Below are 22,416 nucleotides of genomic sequence, written 5' to 3'. Positions count from 1 at the left end.
CACCTGAAATCCTGAACAAGTCCTGAACAAGGTGATCAGCCAAACATCACCATGTAGACAGCTCACCTCAACATCCTACCATCCCCCCTGCAATCAGGGAAGCACGGTCGCATGAACAAGAGCCAGAATTCCAATCCAAGAAACCAAAGAAAACAAACTAAAAAAATCCCCCAAAATCCCCAGCCGACCATGGCGGCGCGGCGGAGCAAGAACCGAGGCATGCAGGGGAGATCGACCGCACCTTAATTTCCAGGGAGTCGGAGAAGCAATCCCTTCCCCCCGGAGAAAAGAACTCCCCGTCGATCGAGTCCAAGAATCCAAAAGGCAAAGAAAAGGGGGAGAAAAAGACCTCGCCTTTAATTTGCAACCCAAATCACACAAAGCGGAGCAGCAGAAGAAGCCAAATGCGGAGAGCAAAGATGACGTTACTACTACTCACCAGTAGCACATTTCATCAGCAAGCTGTAATCTTCCTCTCTCTACTCTCTAGGACTATCCCCTTCCTTCATGCGAACCTGGCACTCGCGGTAGCTAGCCAGCAGCGCTGACGCGGCAAATGTGGGGCGTTAGTAGTGATCGATCGAAGTGGTGATGATCCGGCTGCGCACGCGCACGCATGCAGCGCGAGGGCGAACGGGATGGTGACGACGGCGGCGGTGGCGGGCGGCCCATCCCCACCCACCCACCCTCCCGCGGCGCACGCGGCGCATGTGACGCAACGGGCCTCGATCGGCGACGCCGGTGAGGGGAGGCGGCGCGTGCTCGGTGTGAGGAGAGTGAGAGAAAAGGAGGGGCATTTAATGAAGTGGGAATAGGGGAAGAGGGATTTTGGGTGGGGCCCATAGGAGCAGCCTCTGGGCCCACGCGTCAGTGGGGGAGACGGGGTGTGTGATTGACTGTTCAATGGTGGGGGGGAGGGTGCTTTGTGGACTCCTTTTTGGGAAATCTGAGATTGTAGGCGAGTGGTGAAAATGTTATGAGCTCTGTTTGGGGGATTTTAATTAGGATGCATGTTCATCACGTTTTAGGATGCAAAATTTGGGAGGAGTAGAACAGAGATAATGGGTTTCGTACATCGGACCGTATATCGTGCTATCACCTATTTTAGCTTCTCGACGGATTAAGGTTCTGGAGTGAGAGAGATAAGTGAGGGAAGGAGCGTTGGGAAGGGGAAGAGGTGTTTTAAGTTTGTAGGCAGCAATCCAATTCGTCAAGCTGGAGTAGAAGAAACCCATCTCGTTGACAAGGTTCACCAAGGGCTGCTTGTACGGCTCGCCGCGAGGAGATCTCAGGACATAATCGATATCCGACGACGGGACGATGGTCTGCTGAACTCGGTGAATTTCATGCATCATTGCCCACATGCGCGTCAACCTATGTCATGCACGATAAAAGAAGTATCCAAATCAATGCCAAGAAGTTACCAATAAGGGCAAGCTTGATCTTGTTTGAGCGATTCGCATTTGATGAAACCATGAATACTTTGTTGAAAGGGTGCAGCATTTAACTGAAAATAAAAGGAAACATAGTTCTGACAATGGACTTACCCTTTTAATAGTTCAAGAAGTTGGGGCTGCAGCTCTTCATCCCTTAACTTCTCAATTATTTTAGAGATTGAATATAGTACTTCAATTCCTACCTTGAGCCGCGAATACAAATCTTTAACAATAACTCGAGTCTTGTCAACTTGTCTGGCACTCGCATCCCTTTCAAATTGGTGCCTTAACTGAACGCATTTCTTATCATATATCTTCTTGAGTGATTCTGTACCCTGCAGTTCATAAAGTAGCTAGGTTAGAGTACAGAAATCCAATTAAGCAGAAAAATATATAGTATGCCTCCTACACTTAGGCACAGTAAAACACTGTAGCGGTTCTTTCCCCCATTTTTTTTTTGTTACTCCTACAAGCTATTCTGAACCCAAAAAGATCATGACACTAATGAGGTTATATCCTAATGCAATTTCTGCATTCTGTAACCTGTAGGAACCTCTAATAGATAAATACAAATACCATATATAACCCCAGATATTTAAGACATTATTACAAGGGAGTGATTATAAAGATTTAAGATAGTGAAAGAAACATATATGGCTGTGTGCATTCATAGTTGATGCAGAGGCTCGAAGCTACTGCCACTATATAAAAGAAGTCAAAACAAACAAATCAGCATGTTCCCTTTTTTCACCAAGGCCTCCCTGACCACTCTCTAACTCACACTCGTCCCCACGCTTCCCAAATCTACTCTCCAACATAACCTTCTTACGTACTTCGCCAATGTAATCAAAGTTGCCTTCAGCCTTATATAGCAATCCTCTGCCCCCAATGCATAACTTATTTCGCTAACACATCCTATGCATTACTCAACTCATTTTTTATGGTATGCCCATAAATTTAGGCATTTGTTTTTTGTTTAGACGTTAGAAGTGTACTACCTCCATGACTCCATCCCAAAACATAGCTACTTCTGGCTATGTACTTGGACAAGTACTTGTCCCGGTGTATAGCCAGAAGTGCTATATTTCAGGACTGTGGTAGTATACAAGTACCCTCACTTTAAGAAATATCTATGCTAAGGGTGTTATATGGTTCTCAAAAGATAGAGGTACCTTCAGTAAAAAGTGGTTGATGATTGCAATTTCCTTTGAAGTTATGGTACCTATAATACCTTTCAAACACCGACAAACATCTCTTTTGAAATATAATACACTTTTGGTATGTGCAATAGGTCATTGTCTGATGGCTCTGATCCAGAAAGGGTTGAATAAACATGTCAATACGTCATGGTCCCCACATAGGTAAGGCGAAGTGTGCCCTAGGCTAACACTTGAGCACCTTGTCGTTTGTGGGAAGAAGATCCCTACAAGCATACTGTAAAGCTCAATAATAACATCTAAAGCTCCACCTCACTGCTCACTGCCACTAAAATTAGAGAAGGTGAGCAAGAAAAGCAAACGTGACGGTGGTCAGCACCTAGACCCAGTTGTGACAAACCGACAAAAAGACTTGGGCACACCCAATAGGTGGCTTTAAAATCAGATGTTCTTTCTTCGACCTAGGACCAACACGCCACCGCCATTCGCCACATTCTCCCTGGCTTTAACAATAACTATGTGGCCTTAACAACATATGTATCTTCTCTCGGCCATAAGGCGAGGAGATACCTGTGATGGCAGATCTTGAATGCCTTAATAACCATATAGTTCTTGGTTGAACACCTTAATATTGTACGGTTTGATAGCGTTCGCCCTCTTCTTCATGCAAATGTATGGGTGATTTTTTTCATGTAGTGTATTTAAAAAATAAGAGGCTAGCTAACACAAAAGAAACCAACCATGAACAACAGAAAAAAAAAATGCAGAAACTTGGCAACACAAGTTTTTCTTGAAAAATGAAGCAACAACATACACAAAACTATAAACCAAAAATATGAAAGTGGAGCAAAGACTATGTGGAACTCTTCCCTCCATGTCTTATTATTATCCAATGTTGCGGGAATCTAGGTTCTTTCATCAAACCATCGAGGCAATAAGAATGCCAATTGCAAATGAATCGCAATGATAATCTAGAAATGCTATGTGTTTGAAGTTTGCATCATAAAACCACAAATTAATGCAGAAGTACATCCTATAAAACAAGCAATGCTACCTAAAGAAGTCGGAAACAATATACATTGACACATTTCACATTTTTTTTACATTAGTAAATACATAGAATGATTGTAATTATTTAATCCTTAAAAGTAGTTATGCATGCTATTTTACCACATTGGACTGTGCGTTACATAATAAGGCAGATACTAATGCGTCAAAGATTTTTTTTTTCATATATTTACCTTTTCTGTATGAGTTTGTGACTTTGCTTTAATGTATATTTGCATTAGGAATTGGTGACAATAGTGGTAACAACTATAATACAATCTATTTTGATACATTTCTAATAAAACACAAGACAAGCAGAATCCCATGGTTCTACACAGATGCTGTAAAAGATCCATTGCCAGTGCAATTCTCTTATAAGCATCGGTTGAAGAGCACATATGAGCTCACCTTTAACTCATTGTATAGCTTCATTTCCCAAGCGTAGAGTCTATCTAAAGAGGATGCATGGCTTCCTGAAATCATACAAAACTCTTCAACAAAGTCAGTACAGATCTCTGAAAATTCATCGTCCATTTGAGCTGGAGTAAGTGGGTTCTTAGATGCTGATGATCGCGATGAAAGTGAGCGATTCTAAGTGATTGCTTTTGTGACACGCTTCTCTGATCCTGCAGTAAAAGAATGAATGTGATTTTTTCAATAAACATCAAAATGAGGCTGACATTGTTGGAGTATAAACTACACCGAAGTTCACAAATTTCAGTATTTGTCTGCAGAAGATAAATATACCATCAGATGCTGCAGTTCCGGCTTTGCAACCGATGAGAAATGTTGGTCGAAAAAGCACATCTGATGATTTTCCTGCTATTCAAAGTTTATTCGAGAAATTAGCACCAATGTTAAGTAGAAAAAAAAATCACGAGGACACTACCATCATGAAAATGTTGTCCTAACCTTTTGTCTGGGAAGAAATGCTAAGGTGGATCTTCTTCGTCTCAAGCATCCTCGAGACCTCATGGCAGGATACAGCTACCCTAGAGAACTAACATTCACGATCTTTCACACAGGAAAGAAAATCTTTGGATGAGTCAGAGTCAGTGATGAAAATGGCCTTGGCATCTTCATTCTTGGGAGCATTAACATTTGTATGGTTGGCCTCACTTTTAATGTTATCACTAACATCATTAGAATTCTGTCCTCCTATAGCCTGCGTCTGCACTTGGTCGAGCTCTTCCTCCAAGCTTGAGTCATTGGGTAAATGAGTACCAGACATCTGAATTTCATTAGAATTAGAGTGGCGCAAGTTAGGAAGGTTACCATTTTTGTGAACCTGTTTCCATCCAAGTGCACCAAACACTTCTTGCACCTCAACAATTTCACTTGTGTTTCCAATTGAAGAAGCCAAACCCATTTCGTTTGGATTGCTCAAATCTTCCAACGTTCTCAATTCAAATGTTTGGCTGTTCACTGAGGCATCTGATGCAACATTTTCACTAACAACAGTTGGATCAAAGAAATCCCATGAGGAGCAAAACTCTAGTTGCAGCGGTGGTGGAAGGAAAGCAGTGATGGACTGCTCCTTCTGAACAGAGCTAGCCTGACTTGTGTTGATTGTCACAGTCACAGAAGTGCTTGCCTCTGACTTCATATGGTTAACATCGGAACGGTGAGGTGGCGATGATGATACTATAGCACAAGAAGAATGAGGAGACCGCTCTATATCATCATCATCCTTGTGTGCCTCCACAAACTTCCTTAGAGCAATGCCAAGACCGCGGAGAGATTGCTCGTATGCAAGTTGAGCAGCCGAAAGGGCATACCTTGCATCAATTGCTTGTTCAATGTGTCTCAACCGATCCTTGCAGATCAGTAATGCGGTGTCCTCGTCTTGCTTTGAGACAGATGAACCCATGGTTCACTTCCTGATAACAAAAAAGACTTACACCATAAATACAGATAAAACATGCTATCATGTCCAGAAAATTCATGGTTTTTACAAGGACATCACCATTTCTATTCATGCCCTTGGATTTTAGGGTTAGTATCAAGCATTAAAAAATCTATGACATGCACCAGAACATGGCCATAAAGATGTGTTTATCAATTTTATCAGAAAACTGAATTGGTTAGCTAAGCAAACATAAAAGAGCAAATACAAAAGGATGTTTCATGTCAGAATATAGATTGCATTTATCGATGACAAAGTCCATTTCACTTGATTATCGATGGGACATGATTATAAATTATAATCTACGCATGTTGAAACCAAAGGATTTAGCATAAGTATTGAGGCTAATTATAAAGAAAATTCAAGATTCCCCGCAGAAAAACAATAATCAAGATACAACAGAGAAACTGTCCATTGAACTCCAAGTTTCAGGGTATCCATAGGGACCATACCAACAAATGAAACCAATGATTATTAAACAACTTGGGAGCTAACCAACACAAAAAACTTCAACCCGTTGAAAACAGAAAGACCACTTTGTTTAAGATCACACCTGCACTTTCTGAAGAAGAAAAAAGAAACAACACCCTATTCTGCCACAGCAATATAATCATTTTTTTAGATAAAGAGCAATATGATCATTGCAATCCATCGATTCAGGGTGCCTATGCGCTCGGAGACCACCTAATGATTAGTCCATCAATCAAGCATAACGAAATCAAAAGTACACGTCAAACAGCAGAGAAAACAAAAAAAAAAAACTTCACGACACAGGACGAAGACGAAACTATCAATCTACAAGACCGAGCACGAGCGGCATGGATGAACTGAAACACTCACCTGAAATCCTGAACAAGTCCTGAACAAGGTGATCAGCCAAACATCACCATGTAGACAGCTCACCTCAACATCCTACCATCCCCCCTGCAATCAGGGAAGCACGGTCGCATGAACAAGAGCCAGAATTCCAATCCAAGAAACTGAAGAAAACAAACTAAAAAAATCCCCCAAAATCCCCAGCCGACCATGGCGGCGCGGCGGAGCAAGAACCGTGGCATACAGGGGAGATCGACTGCACCTTAATTTCCAGGGCGCAGCGAAATCAAAACGACGAGACACGGAGAGTCGGAGAAGCAATCCCTTCCCCCCGGAGAAAAGAACTCCCCGTCGATCGAGTCCAAGAATCCAAAAGGCAAAGAAAAGGGGGAGAAAAAGACCTCACCTTTAATTTGCAACCCAAATCACACAAAGCGGAGCAGCAGAAGAAGCCAAATGCGGAGAGCAAAGATGGCGTTACTACTACTCACCAGTAGCGCATTTCATCAGCAAGCTGTAATCTTCCTCTCTCTACTCTCTAGGACTGTCCCCTTCCTTCATGCGAACCTGGCACTCGCGGCAGCTAGCCAGCAGCGCTGACGCGGCAAATGCGGGGCATTAGTAGTGATTGATCGAACTGGTGATGATCCGGCTGCGCGCGCGCACGCATGCAGCGCGAGGGCGGACGGGATGGTGACGACAGCGGCGGCGGCGGGCGGCCCATCCCCACCCACCCACCCTCCCGCGGCGCACGCGGCGCATGTGACGCAACGGGGCTCGATCGACGGCGCCGGTGAGGGGAGGCGGCGCGTGCTAGGTGTGAGGAGAGAGAGAAAAGGAGGGGCATTTAATGAAGCGGGAATAGGGGAAGAGGGATTTTAGGTGGGGCCCACAGGAGCAGCCTCCGGGCCCACGCGTCAGTGGGGGAGACGGGGTGTGCGATTGACTGTTCAATGGTGGGGGGGAGGGTGCTTTGTGGACTCCTTTTTGGGAAATCTGAGATTGCAGGCGAGTGGTGAAAATGTTATGAGCTCTGTTTGGGGGATTTTAATTAGGATGCATGTTCATCACGTTTTAGGATGCAAAATTTGGGAGGAGTAGAACAGAGATAATGGGTTTCGTACATCGGAACATATATCGTGCTATCACCTATTTTAGCTTCTCGACGGATTAAGGTTCTGGAGTGAGAGAGATAAGTGAGGGAAGGAGCGTTGGAAAGGGGAAGAGGTGTTTTAAGTTTCTAGTCTAAGAATAGCTAGGAAGGTAGTAGTCAAGGGTGGGCAGTGAGGCTTAGGCGGCGCTATTGAAGCCGCGGGGATCAGGAGAGGGCGGAGGGTAGGGTTAGCAATAGGGGAACACAAGCACAAGCAACTAGTTAGGGTAGGTGGTTGTGCAATGAGACGACAAAAGGTGACGTTGTAGGCTATGAGAGTGGGGATAGGACGGGGAATGTGGAGGAAAGGCATGATGTTGACAAGGATCATTGGCAATGTAAAGGAGGTCAAGCTCACTAGCGTTTTTTAGGAAGTTGTTGGTGCGGAGTAGCGGTAGTACATGTGTGCAACGCTGTCGTCTCAATTTCTTGTCGCTTCTTCCCCCGTGTGGACGTGTGGTTGGTTGGGGTACGAGAGGATATAATAGATAAGGAGATGGCCATGGGCGGACATAGAGTGCCCCATTCTCGCAACTTGCTCAGCTTGCCCTCGCATGCGTATTAGCTTTTCTGTTATGTCCATCTTCTCGCGCTTTTCTTTAGGAGATATTTAACTATTTGTCACTTGTAAAATCCTTAATTGTCACTTGTAAAAAATACCCACCTGTCATAGGCTGTGAGTGACAAATCATAGTGGCAAATAGTTAAATGTTGAGGGTGTTTGGCACAGCTCTAGATCCAAGATTTCTTGGAGCTGGACATTCCTAGCTCCATAAATTTATGGATCTGGATATATATTTGTATTGATAATATTTAGATAAATCATTTTACTTTAATTTTAGATGAAATATACAATTTTAAACTACTATAATTTTACTTTAATTTGGAGCGCTAGATCTGGAGGCCGTACCAAACAGGGCCTAAATCCAGTGATAGCCTTTAGCATAACAAACCATTGTCATTTTGGAGAGATATTTTCCATTTTTTTAACATAAACTTAATAGGGAAAAAAACTATTCATGCTTGTTTTAGAGGCACACTCATAGAGTGTGTTCAGGCTAGCCTTGCAGCCACAGCTGCTGTGGTTGCAGCAGTTGTAAATGGCTGTCAGCTGCAGCTGGTCTGAACTTCGCACCAGCTTATCCCATCTTCAGCCCATCTGATCAACCCTATAAGTACGAACATTCATGTGGTAGCATGTGTAGCTGTGTGTATATAACAGTATAATTGTTCGTCTCATTATTCCATTATATTCATCACCAAAATACAGTAACAAATCTAACTCTTGACAAACGTGAGATGTATCAGCTGCAATCTCCACTACATGCAGGAAGAATGGAAGATTGTGATGGATCCTCGCCGTTGATATGAGCTGATCGATCTTGGGGGGGGGGGGGGGGGGGGGGGCTTTCATGTGACGAAAACATGGTGCAATGACTGTAGAGGATCTGAATCCCTCCTCGGATCATGATCCTGTGCAGTCGACTGTGTAAAATATCAGAAGGCAAAGCGTGGAACACCTTCGGTGAGGTGATTGCGTGTTAATGATCTACCACTAATCGGGCGAACAGTACAGAGAAATATATAGAGTAAGTATTGAGTTGTTGGCCTCAATCCTAGAATACAGGAACATATACTAATCTTATCTAACAGCCCAACAACTCATCATTAGCTATATTGTTACATGCATATATATCTAACACTTCCCCTCAATCTATCCTGTAAGGTTTAGATTGTTTCTGAACATCTCCATCTGTCTCATAGTCAAGGTTTTTGTAAAACCATCTGCAACTTGATCATTGGTAAATATATATTCTACCTCTAATAGCTTCTGAGAAACTCGTTCTCGAACAAAGTGATAATCCACCTCAATATGTTTAGTACGAGCATGAAAGACAGGATTAGCTATAAGATATTTTGCACCAATATTGTCACACCATACCTTAGCAGCCCTTGGTACCTGAACTCCAAGCTCTTGAAGCAGAGTTTGTATCTACATAATCTCTGCAGTAGCATTTGCCAGAGCTTTATATTCTGCCTCAGTGCTCGACCTGGACACTGTAGCCTGCTTGCATGCACTCCATGACACAAGATTAGGTCCTATAAAAACAGCAAAACCTCCAGTGGATCTTCGATCATCTAGACATCCTGCCCAATCTGCATCAGAAAACGCACTAACAAGCGAGGAATTAGACTTGCTAATCTTCAGGCCAAGTTTAGATGTATGCTTGAGATACCTCAAGATCCTCTTAACTGCTGCCCAGTGATCTGTGGTTGGTGAGTGTAAATACTGGCATACCTTATTCACAGAGAAAGACAAGTCTGGCCTAGTTAGAGTTAAATATTGCAAGGCTCCAACTATACTCCTATATTGAGTGCTGTCATTTGGGCCTAAAGGTGAACCTTCATGAGCACTCAATTTTTCTGTGACTGACAAAGGTGTATTTACCCCCTTGCAGTCGACCATGTTGACTCTTCTCAATACATCATTTGCATATTTCTCCTGTGTCAATATTATTCCATCCCTTACCTTCTTAACTTCTATGCCAAGAAAGTAATGCAACTCACCTAAATCCTTTAGAGCAAACTCTTGGTTCAGCCCTTTCAGCAAAACAACAGTAGCATCTGAGGAAGAACTAGCTACTATAATGTCATCAACATAAACCAACATGAACATTGTAACATCACCTTTACTGTAAAAGAATAGAGATGTGTCTGACTTTGATGATTTAAACCCCAATTCATGCAACTTCATACTAAGCCTTGAGTACCAAGCTCTTGGGGCTTGCTTAAGCCCATACAGGGCCTTGTCTAACTTGCACACATGATTCTTTAGTCTAGACTGTTCATAACCAGGAGGCTGTCTCATATATACTTCTTCTTCTAAGACCCCATGTAAGAAAGCATTCTGAACATCTAACTGTCGAAGGCTCCATCCTCTAGACACAGCTATGGAGAGTATGGTTCTAATGGTGGCTGCCTTGACTACAGGACTGAAAGTGTCTTCATAGTCTATTCCATACCTTTGTTTGAACCCTTTTGCTACAAGCCTAGCCTTGTATCTATCTAGACTTCCATCAGCCTTTCTTTTTATTTTATAGACCCATTTACAATCTATAATATTGATACCTTTCTTAGGGGGAACTAAATGCCATGTCTTATTCTTCATAAGTGCTTATCCATTGCCTCTTTCCAGTTTTTATTTCCTAAAGCCTCATGCAAATTTTGGGTTCTCCAGAAGATGTAAAACAACTATGCCTCACAGTTCCATCCGTATAGATTTTTTCTTTTCTAATGCCACTTTGCAATCTGGTTTTGGGTCTCATTACCTCTAAGGTTGGAGCCGATCCGGTGGATGCAGACAATCCTGGCTGCTGCTGATCAGACGCCTCAGTGGCAATGATGGCGTCCTGGCTGCCGTGTGGGAGTACCACTCCCCCTATCGTCGACGTGGCGGCTGGTGACTCGCGCACAGCTCGCGTGCGTGCCGGCGATTGGCGCTGCTCCCCCTGGCGTGTAGATCCCGGTGAAGCTGCAGCAGCATCAGGCGCCGATCCCGAGGCTGATTTTCCCGCCTCCGGTGTAGCTGACCCAGTCGCTTCGTGCACCCGTCCATGCGTACACGGACTGGTGTCATCGTCATTTGCTGTGCCTATTTCTGCTCCATTTCCTTCAGCATAATCTGTATTTTCTGCACATACTTGAGGAGTAATATTAGTAGCATTAGGCAGAGGAATATCAAGCATATGATCGCTGTGTTCCTCTCCCCCTTGATCATATGGTGCAAGTTCACATGGAAAGAGAGAGATTTCCGCCCTCAGCCATGCTCCTGCATTCGGATGGAGAGTGGAGAAGGGAAAAACATGCTCATCAAATGTGACATCACGGGACACATACACCCTTCCGGTAGAGATATCAAGACACTTGAACCCCTTATGAAGATTGCTAAAACCAAGAAACACACACTGTTTGGAGCGGAATTGAAGCTTATGAGAGTTATATGGACGAAGATTCGGCCAACATGCGCACCCAAAGATACACAAGGAGGCATAATCAGGTTTTTGCTTGAACAAGCGCTCAAGGGGCGTGTCAAAGGAAATAACCTTACTAGGGAGGCGATTGATGAGATAAGTGGCAGCCAAAAAAGCTTCATCCCAAAATTTTAGTGGCATAGACGCTTGGGCTAACAAGGATAGACCAACTTCTACAATGTGACGGTGTTTACGCTCAGCAGCACCGTTCTGTTGATGTGTATGAGGACAAGATACATGATCATCTATACCTATATTGTTAAAAAAGGTGTGCAGCTTAAGATATTCTCCTCCCCAGTCGGTTTGCATAGCAAGGATTTTTTGATCAAATTGTCGTTCAACTAGTTTCTGGAACTCATGAAACTTCTGAAAGACTTCAGATTTATGTTTAAGAAAGTAAATCCAAATAAATTTACTATAATCATCAATAAAACTGACATAATACTTCTTTGCTCCTACAGATTCTGTAGCAGGTCCCCAAACATCTGAGTGAATGAGCTCAAGGGGTTTATTAGAAACACTAGTAGATCTAGGAAAAGGCAATTGATGAGACTTTGCCTATTGACAGGCATCACACACAGACTCATGAGCAGAATTACTAAGACATGGTAACTTATTTTGATTAAGAACTCTAAGAACTACTGGCTTTGAAGGATGTCCAAGGCGACCATGCCACCGTTCAAACGATGGCACCACAGCAAATGCTTGTTTCAATGAAGAATCGCTAGGTAGTGGGTAGAGGCCGCACCGACAGGGACCTTCAAGAATTGTCCTCCTCGTGGCCTTGTCCTTAATCAAAAAATATTTTCCATGAATCTCAAGAAAGGCATAATTATCCGCAACAAGTCTGTGAACAGAAACTAAATTTTTGGATGCTTGAGGAACATGGAGCACATTTTTAAGATGCAAGGGGCGACTAGGAGTAGGAACTACACAATGACCAATATGCTTAATACTTATACCTTCGCCACTTGCAGTGTGGATCTGATATGCTCCCTTGTACTTCTCCTTTGTCGTCAGCTTGTCAAGTTGGCCGGTGATGTGGTCGGTTGCGCCGGTATCTACATACCAGTTGGTGTCAACACCATAGGCATGTGTTGCTGCGCCTCCCATCTTCTCGTCAGGAACGTAGGAATCGTCATAGCGGTGCCAGCAGTCGGCCGTCGTGTGACCTCTTTTGTAGCATACTTGGCATACGGGGCGACTGTCACTACCACGCCCACGCCCACGTCCACCGGAGCTCCCGCCGGTGTTGCCGCGTCCACCGCCGCCGCGGCCACCACGACCAAAGTTGCCACGGCCGCCGCAGTTTCCACCACGGCCGCTGCGGCCGCCGCCACGGTTTGCCGCATTTGCAGAGGTAGTAAGGTAGGCTTGTCTAATGCGAACCCTGTTTTCAAAGCTCAGGAGCTGTGAGCAAACATGAGATAAAGAGATGGGAGCAATTCTTGCCGTAGCCGTGATTGCTTTGACAGCCGGATCATAGTCCAAGTTGAGGCCGTTGATGATGTAAGCAATCAGTTCTTCATCGTCCAGCGGCTTCCCTGCAGCTGCCATCTCATCTCCGAGCGACCTCATCTTGGCGATGTATTCTGAGATCGTCATCGGTCCCTTCTGGGTTGTCGTCAAGGCGAGCAGCACGTTGATTGTGCCGGTCTTGGACTTGGAGGAGAACATGTCGGTGATCATGTCCCATGCTTGCGCCGCCGTCTTGGAGCTGGCGACTTGCTGCAATATTTCCCGGGATAGAGAGGAGAAGATGAATCCGAGTACCTACTGATCCTTGGCGAACCATGAAGTGTACTCCAGGTTGGTGATCGTGGTCTTGATCTTTTTGTCTCCTTCTTCCTTCTCAACTTCGGCAGCCGGTGCTATGGTCATGCCGGTGATATGCCCATCAAGTTGCACTCCCTGTAGGGTTGTGAGCACTTGCGCAGACCAGAGGGCATAGTTTTGCTTGGTGAGCTTCTCCGAGATCTGGAGGCCAAGCAAAGGATTGGTGGTGACTGCTGCAGAGGAAGAGCTCGCCATTGATGAATCTAACCAAGCGAACTAATCTAATCTAAGCAGCAGGCTCTGATACCAGAAGGCAAAGTGTGGAACACCTTCAGTGAGGTGATTACGTGTTAATGATCTGCCACTAATCGGGCGAACAGTACAGAGAAATATATAGCGTAAGTATTGAGTTGTTGGCCTCAATCCTTGAATACAGGAACAGATACTAATCTTATCTAACAGCCCAACAACTCATCCTTAGCTATATTGTTACATGCATATATATCTAATAGACTGCACTGTGCCTTTGTCACTGACATATGGTGTGGGCTTGGAGATCATTGGATCCACATGTTAGTGATAAAGGCACGGTTCAATAACTCCAGATGATCTCAATCTCTTGTCCTCAGGCCAACTTGAGCAACTCCACGAGCAAGTCGCCGGTCAAGCCGTCGTCCGACTTCCCGCCGCCGCCGAACTCGTTCCGGACGACGCTCTCCAGCGTCCACCCGGTCTTGGCCGCGAACGCCTGGTTGACGCGGCGCACGTCGACGCCCGCGCGCGTCACGACGGTCCGCACCAGCGCCTCCCTCGCCGCGCCGCCGCCGCGCTCCAGCGCCGCGCGCACCGCCCTCGCGAAGTGCTCTCGGGGAGCTGCGCGCACCGCAGCGCCGCGCGGAGGACGCCCGGGAACGACGACGACTCGCCTCGCCGGCCACCGCCGCCGCCGCCGGTGTCGCCTTCCTTCCTCTTCAGCGCCCGCGCGAGCTCCTGCCCGTACAGCCGCCTGTACGACGCGAGCACCGCCCTGAGCTGGTCGCCGCTCCGGTGGTGCAGCAGCTGCAGGACGCCCCTCTGGTCCACCCGCCGCCCGCTGATCTCCACCGCCTCGTACAGCGTCTTGGCGTCGCACATCGCCATCGTCGCGTCCACCCGGCCGCCATGGTAGCCGCTCGATCCCAAGAACGCGAGAAGAACCTATCAAACAATCATCAACGCCCATCGATCGAACACGAGACAAACGGAATCTGATCGAGCTCACCTCGTTGAGGCTGCCGCTTGTCCTCGACGAGACGTCGCGTTCGAGGCTGGCGCTGTACCGGGCCTGGTACGCCTGCCTGATCAGCGCGACCTCGCCGGAGGGACGCGTGCACACGACCTCGACGAGCACGTCGCCGTCGATCCGCCGCCCGAACAGCGCGTCCCTGGCGATGTCGGCGTCGCGGACGCACGGCTCGCTAGCTCTGAGGCACGCCACCCTCTGCACCATTAATTTTTGCGTGCATCAGGCAGCTAGCATGGCGATGGCGATCGAACCAGACAAGATTGAAATTCGTTTTGACACAAGAGGATCAGAAGCTGGGATTACAGCAAAGGTGGTCTTCTGCTGCGACAGTAGCTGGATGAGATCTTGGCGATAGATGCTGCTGTAAGCCCTGCAGATTTGCTTCATCTCCTGGCTGCTCCTTGCGGTGAAGATCTCCAGGACAGGTTTCGCATTGTTCGGGGAAACATTTCCTGCAGATTTTGTGATAATCAATCGTGGTTAATCTCTGGCAAGGAATGAAGCTAACAAAGATTTGTAAAAAAAAGGTTAACAAAGGGTTAATTACGGATTTGGAGATGTCAGTGACATGACACCATGTTTGAGTCGTGTTAGAAAGAAAACGTATGGGAGAAACATGTATGAACATTGAACAGTGCAGTGAAACAGAAATTGATACAGAGTAAAATGTAAACAGATTGTTCTGATAAACTGTTCAAATCTCTGAAAAAAGAAACTGATGAACTGTTTCTTGATGCAAGCATGAGACAAGCTTGCAGTGCTGATCATCAGACATTAGTTGATATGTACCAGAAAAGAATTGGTTGAGATGCCTGCACTCAGCTTCATATCTCTTGGCAAAATCTCTAATCGAGGCCATTTGATCAGGGAATTAGAAGAACACAACTTATCAGCTACTATCACCACCACTGAACTCAAAAGCGATCGATGGTGAGTTAATCGCAAGCGAGACGCGGGTAGGATTTATACATTTCAGGGCTAGACACGCTTTGGAATTTCGCCTTCTAAAAGCGATGAGCGAAAAGCAAAAGGGATCGAGGGAGAATATATCCTCCCTTGCAAGCTCAGCCACCGCGAGTTCCCGCGACTTCGTTTTCCTTAATTTGGGACGATCCCTCTCTTAAACAAATGAATTTTTATCTCAACTTTTCTGCAACAACCTGTTTCAAACTCGATTCCATCTCACGACGAGGTAATTGACTGCCCGATTGTTCGTAGCGGCTAGCAAGGTATAGGAGAAGATGCAGAAAGAGATCGAGCATTCGAGCTAGCTGTGCGGCAATTGTGCAGGTGATGGCGATGTTGGGTGTTCATCAGCTTGTCAAGCTGACGATGGCCGTTTATCTGGATGGCAGCGTCACCATATTCGTGAAAACGAGTGTGAATTAACCGTGCAGTTGTATGGTTTTTAGGTCCGGTTTTCTTCAGTTGTATGGTTTTTAGGTCCGGTTTTCTTTATAAACTGAGTCAATTCTCCTCTTCTAAATATAAAAGTGAAACAAAATTCCGCCTTAGGTTTTAAAAAAGAAAACGAGTGTGAATTAGAGAAGGAAACAGGTTCATCTTTTCGATCTGTGCCAACTTGGCTTTTGCAGAAGGAAGGCTGTGTTTTATACCATGTATGTATGAATTTTAATTAGCTGGAGTACTGAAAGAGTGAAAAGGTCGTCTTTCGCTAGACTTATCTGATGGAAAGAGGGTTGGTCGCTACTTATTTATCAGGGTATGTACAATCATCATTAATAGATGACTTTTAGTTTTACTAATTAAGAGTATTTATTTAGAAGAGAGAAACATGACAGACAAAACATCATTGTTGGGTTAACAACGAACTCAACATCTACTTAGCCTCCATAAAATAGAAACTATATGAGGGAAAAAAGATAAAAAAATATTTTTTAATTAACGGTTAGAGTCTTTTTTCCTTTTAACTGTTGTATAGACATGGTTTTTAAATAGCCTCGTACTGTCTAAGAGGTTTATACTAGACTCTATAATTGAGCATGCCCCCACAAAGTTTAGAACAGGGATTTCCAAACCCACGGTTCAGATGAGCTAATTAAGCATTTTGTGTGGATATTAATAAGAAGCTGATAAGATGAGTGCAAACTGAGTCTAAAGATGAGCCACGCAAAGCTATCAGATTAGGATCATTCCATTCTTCCTGATCAGTCAGTATTTAGCTAGTGTGTGAAATCGATCGGTGATTGAAAGTAGGGTGAAACACCTTTTTGCATTCTCATTGTGATCTGTTCAAATCAAACATCCCCAATTCCAAAAGAACATAGACGGATTTACGGAAGTAATTAAAGATCATGTACACACTAGAGTTTAAGTCTTGGTGCACACTAAAAATCATGTGCGCTGGACGTATTTTCAATAAGATTTTAATAAGATTAGGGATTAATTTTGCCGCTGACTTCTTTCTCTTCAAACATGTGTTATAGGGCACCTTAACGAGTGACGAGTGTGGTGAGCATGCATAGTTGTGAGTGTTTCTTCCGTGCAATGTAAAAGAAAGAGTAAATTACACCCACGGTGCATCAACTTGGCAGGTGGGTGCAATTTGGTGCAATAACTTGAGAAATAAGCATTTTAGTGCAACAACTTGGCATATAGGTGCAATTTAGTTTAAAGACTTTATATACGATCATATAAATACAACAACTTACAAGATAGGTACAATTTTGATACAATAAATTAAGAAGTTATGCAACAACTTAATTATCTGGAGCATTTTTTTATATAAATTCAATTTTAAGTACATATTTTGACAATATATTAGTGTGGATTTGTGTAAGCATATTTATATTTTATCCTAATAACTAATAATCGAAAGTCAATTAAATTGGATGTAGAAATTATTATATTTGGTTGATATTTGAGAAGGTGAAGAAAAAAGTTCTTAAAGGTAATTGGATATAAATTGTATGTGTAGTATAATTCTTAAAGATTAAATTCAATATAGTAAGGTAATATCCGTAGGATTACTATGTAATGGCATATTGATATCGTGAAAAAAAAACTCAGACAACATATGATTAGCCAAGTTGATGCACCAAAATACTAAATTGTCAAGTCGTTGTACTAGAACGCACTCACTTATTAAGTTGTTGCACCCGGACGTTCAATTCTCAAGTTATTGTACTATATCGCACCCACCTGCCAAGTTGTTGTACCGTGGGTGTAATTTACTCTAAAAGAAAATATCAACATTGACTAACCTCTTGGTTCACCAGTCCAACGGTCTAGCTGGTGATCGGGGTGGTTGCATCGTGGTCCACTAAATGTGTATATACACAACCAATATTATATTTGTCAAGTATTTTTTATTTCAAAGATATGGGCCATAATGGAAGAACTAGGCCTTTGGATAACCCACCACAACACACTACCTAGTATCATCAGTGGTTGTTGGATCACCTCAAAACTGCCCGGTTCAGCTGGGTCCTGTTTAGTTCACACCAAATTTCTCCCCAATTTTAGAAACTAAACATAGCCTAGACTGATTTGGTTTTCCAAAGATAAATCACTGGTCTGATCCAGCTTTTTTGAAGATGAGTGGATGTGCAAGAAGCACCAAGCCCGTGCTTCCACACTTTGGGCCTGTACACTTTGGTTATTAGCTCGGTAGGCGACATGTTTGCACAAGTTTCAACCTTTCTTTTTTTTCTCCTTCAAAAAAAACTTAACTCCTAAATATGAATTTGAACAAACACCTATTTAGATTTATAGCTAAAATTTATTTTTTTTAGACGGGGGGTGTAGTCCGTGAGCCAGTCTAGTGAAGTGAGGATGGGAGCTCTCTATCTTCTTTCGTCTATTCACAAATTTCATCGCTTTGGGTATCCATATCTTAAAATCTGTGTTGTGATCATTGCATCAATTTTTCACACATGACCAAGAAACATCAAGGACCAGGGTTGAACTTGCTTGTCCATCGTGTATATTCAAAATTTTCACAAGTTTTTGAGAGAATCTAATAGGAAATTAAGGAGATAGGCTTGTCTCTGTTCTGCCCGTTTTCTTCACTGTATGATGCACTTGAGCCAACCTCAATGGTATCACAGACAGTACTCCCTAAAATCTCTGGGATACATCCATAATATCTCAAAATATTACTGTCCAATCCATTCCTTTTTGCCGGACGCTGTGTTGTACTCCATCCATTTCATATTATAAATCGTTTCGATATTTTTCTTGATCAATTTTTTTTTAAGTTTGATCAAGTTTATAAAAAATATAGTGGTATTTTCAACACAAAACAAACATATTATTAAAATATATTCAATGTTAAATTTAATGAAACTAATTTGATATTTTAGATGTGGTTATTTTTTATAAACTTGATCAAACTTAACAAAGTTTAAAACGACTTATAATATTAAATGGAGGGAATATTTTTGACACGTATTTTTAAACGGGTAAACGATGCGTTTTGTGCGAAAACTTTCTATATGGAAGTTGCTATAAAATATTATATAAATATATTTTTCAAGTTTGTAATAATTAAAACTCAATTAATCATACGTTAATACCACCTTTTTTTCGCGTAAAACACTCTATCTTTATATTCATATTCATCTATATGAGTTTCAAACACCACTTAAGTTCAGATGGTTTCTTTCCAAGGGGATTACACGTAACTTTTGCACAATTGGAAAAGTTTTACAATTTACAGTACACAACACCCTCAAACGCCACAGTAAAAAAAGAGATGCCACCGGAACAAATAATAATCTCACAATGACAGCCAAAGAATGAAAATCTCAAAAACGGCAACCACCAGCAGACGCTCGATCGAGCCAAGTCAAGAACACCAGAAATCGATCTCGTCTTCACAGCTCAAACCTCGAACCAACGGCCGCGTCTGGTCGTCCCGGCCGCGCCATGCCGCCGCCGCTCGTCGGAGCGCGCGTGCAGCGTGCGCAGCTGCGCCTCCCACACGTCCCTCGCCAACGACGACGACGACGACGACGACGACGCGTCCTCCTCCGCCGCCGGCCTCGCCGCACTCGCCGGCCGCCTCACGCGCATCATCATCAGCTCGGCGTCGTACCTGACCCGGAGCGCCGGGTCGGACAGCGTCTCGTAGGCGCGGCGGAGCTGGAGGAAGAGGCGCGTGGACTCGGCGCGGCGCGACGGCGGGCACGCGTCCGGGTGGTACCGCAGCGCCAGCCGCCGGTACGCCCGCCGGATCTCCTCCGCGCCCACCTCCTCCGGCCGCTCCAGCGACAGCACCTTGTAGTAGTCGTCCTCCCCCCTCCCGCTCGCCACCGTCGACGTCGCCGCCGCCCTGATCACCCTGCAGTGTCCTCCCGCCGGCCTCGTCATCCTCCGGCCAAACGCTGCAGCATTCACCCCGCCGCCGCTGGCGGCGCGCCTAACCTCGACGGCGGTGGCGTTCATGGTTGAACTCAACTGAACTGACCAAGAAATCTTCGCAGCCGATGGCAGCAGGTCAGATGAGGACGGTATATATAGCCGGCCGGCGGCGTCACGCGGTTTTGTGTGATTGTTTATGTCGCCGTCTGCGTCGCGCCGCGGTGGTGGCGGGTGGTGCATGCATGGTGGACCGGTGAAATGGAGTGTTCGCTAATGTACGTGGCTGCAAATTAAATTAGTTGGTTTAGTTTAATCTGATCGCTGTTTCGCTGAGGTAAAATTAATCCATGGGGAAAAAGGGAGGAAGTTGCATGTGTTGGCGCCAAAATTGGATGCGACCCAGATGGATCGAGGGGCCTGCATGCGCATGTAGAAGGAGGTGGTAATTTTGGATCCTTGTGGTTGGGGAGTATTGCCGCTGGAGGCAGCTTTTTGCAAGCTATGGCTGGTTGACCGTGTGAACTGTGAAGTATGTAGTGTTTAAGTTTGTGTTTTTGCCGGAAGAAAATTCTCTACGGCAGTACCGCACCACGCCTCATGTGCGACACTGCGTAGAGGGTTGACTAGGGGTGGATAGAAAGCTCGTGGCACGTTAGCTCGTTCAGCTCGTTTAAATTTCGTAACAAGCCGAGCTAACTTTAAAGCTCGTTAATTAGATATAACGAGCTAGCTCGCGAGCCTTAACGAGCCGCGGAGAAGCCCAACAGACAACACAACTCGCACGGCAAAAGCCTAACTCGGTTGAGGAGAGGAAAACCCTAGCACCCGCACGACATCTCTCTGACTCTCTCACTCGATCCTCTTTCACGCCGCCGCCACCAGCCGCCGCGTGGCGCCACAGTGCTCCACGCTGCCACCGCCAGCCGCCACCAACCGCCACGCCGCCGCCGCTAGCTGCCACGCGGGGAAGACAACACGGCAGCGTTTGGGGTCTCCTACCACGGCGCCATTGAACCCGGCCTTCTCCGTGGCGGACGGCGTCGCCTCCAAGGACCTCCCTACCCTGCCGCCGCACCCCAACTCCTCCCTCTTCGTCCGCATCTTCCTCCCCACCCTGCCGCCGCACCCGCACAGCCTAGGGCTCCGCCCGCGCCGCGCCATTGTCATCGCCGTGGGATATAGGCGAGAGGCGAGGCGAGGTTAGGTGAGGCGATGCCGGGCGTCGGCGTGAAGATCTACAACGTCTTCTTCAAGCTCCTCCGCCACAAGCTCCAGTCGCTCACCCATGAGAAAATTACTCTAGCTTAAAATAAAAAAAAATGTCATAGCTTAATTGGTGAACCCTACATATATGAAAAGAAAGCACTATAATCAGAAAAAATACATAAAAAATATATTCCATTTCAACCAACATATATAAACAAGCTAGATAAAGCAAGAGTTGATGCGAATCTATACAGAACCATCGTAATAGTTGTGTTTAGTACGCAGGGGCGGACCTAGGGAGTATGCCGGGTTGGCACCGGCATACCCAATTTTTTTTTTTTGGAAAAACACTAGGATGTACTATGCAATCAAAGGACATAAAAATAGAATCCTCTTAGAAAATAGAATATAACAATGATCACAATTTCTCTTGATCTTGTAATCGTTAAGAAATCAAATTAGGGGAAGAGGAAAGGACTAGATGAAGAGAAATAGTGGGGGAAAAAGAACAGCTAAATAGATTAGGTCATCGAATTGATTGTTGTGAATTTTATAGATTTTTCATGAATTATGGATCACATTTGAACAGTATTTTGAAAAATCCGACCAAAATCTGCCAAAATTCTTCCATTAGAATTGGGTGTTTTCTTTTAAAAAAATATATGGTGATCATGATCGCTAGAATGGGTACGTCCAGTATAATTTTTTTGGTCCGCCACTGTTAGTATGTGTTGTCTCTCCATATGGGAGAGTGTTTATATAGATGATAATAATAATATGCTTTACAATTGAATTTGATTTGTATTCAGAACATAATTAATCAAGTGGCATGGCCATACATTTAGCGTAAAAAAAAATATGACTCTTTTATCAGAGCCTCTCAAAAAAGTTGATTTCTGTCGTATGCGGTCCATTCGTAGAAGACTTGAACGAGCTAATCAAGATTCCATCTTATTTTAATTAATTCTCTATATATATTTTGATATGGTATCTTCTCTACAGGGATCAACTCAATAGTTTAAACTATTTTTTTTAAACATAATGTCCAACATCCCCACTTCGTTTTGTTGGGACTCTCATGTTCATATCCTACCTTGTGGATTTCAAATGACTTTAATGGTATGCATTCTCTAATAAAAACGTGGTCAAATTTCCCCCGTCGCAATTAGATCTCATTAATTTGATCAATCTAATATTAAAAAGTCATTGTCTCTCCTTGCAGAAAATATTAATAAGTTATTGATTTATGATACGATGGGATAATTCTTCAAAAGAATT

General features: G+C 44.4%; 1 non-coding gene and 2 pseudogenes across 1 annotated transcript; all 3 read right to left on the bottom strand.

Moving 5' to 3' along the window:
* Positions 1 to 62: 62 nt before the first annotated feature.
* LOC127783729 (uncharacterized) lies at positions 63 to 5,510 on the bottom strand (annotated as a pseudogene).
* A 7,430-nt stretch (positions 5,511 to 12,940) lies between these two features.
* LOC127785519 (small nucleolar RNA Z247) lies at positions 12,941 to 13,085 on the bottom strand. Its single transcript, XR_008019771.1, has one exon. It is a non-coding gene; the product is annotated as a small nucleolar RNA Z247 (small nucleolar RNA).
* Positions 13,086 to 13,650: 565 nt separating this feature from the next.
* On the bottom strand, positions 13,651 to 15,525 carry LOC127785217 (annexin Gh1-like; annotated as a pseudogene).
* Positions 15,526 to 22,416: the final 6,891 nt, after the last annotated feature.

The sequence above is a fragment of the Oryza glaberrima genome, chromosome 9 (genome assembly GCF_000147395.1).
Source record: "Oryza glaberrima chromosome 9, OglaRS2, whole genome shotgun sequence".
NCBI classification, from domain to species: domain Eukaryota; kingdom Viridiplantae; phylum Streptophyta; class Magnoliopsida; order Poales; family Poaceae; genus Oryza; species Oryza glaberrima.
The sequence above is the reverse complement of the archived record's forward strand: the minus strand, read 5'-3'. Positions and strand labels throughout refer to the sequence as shown.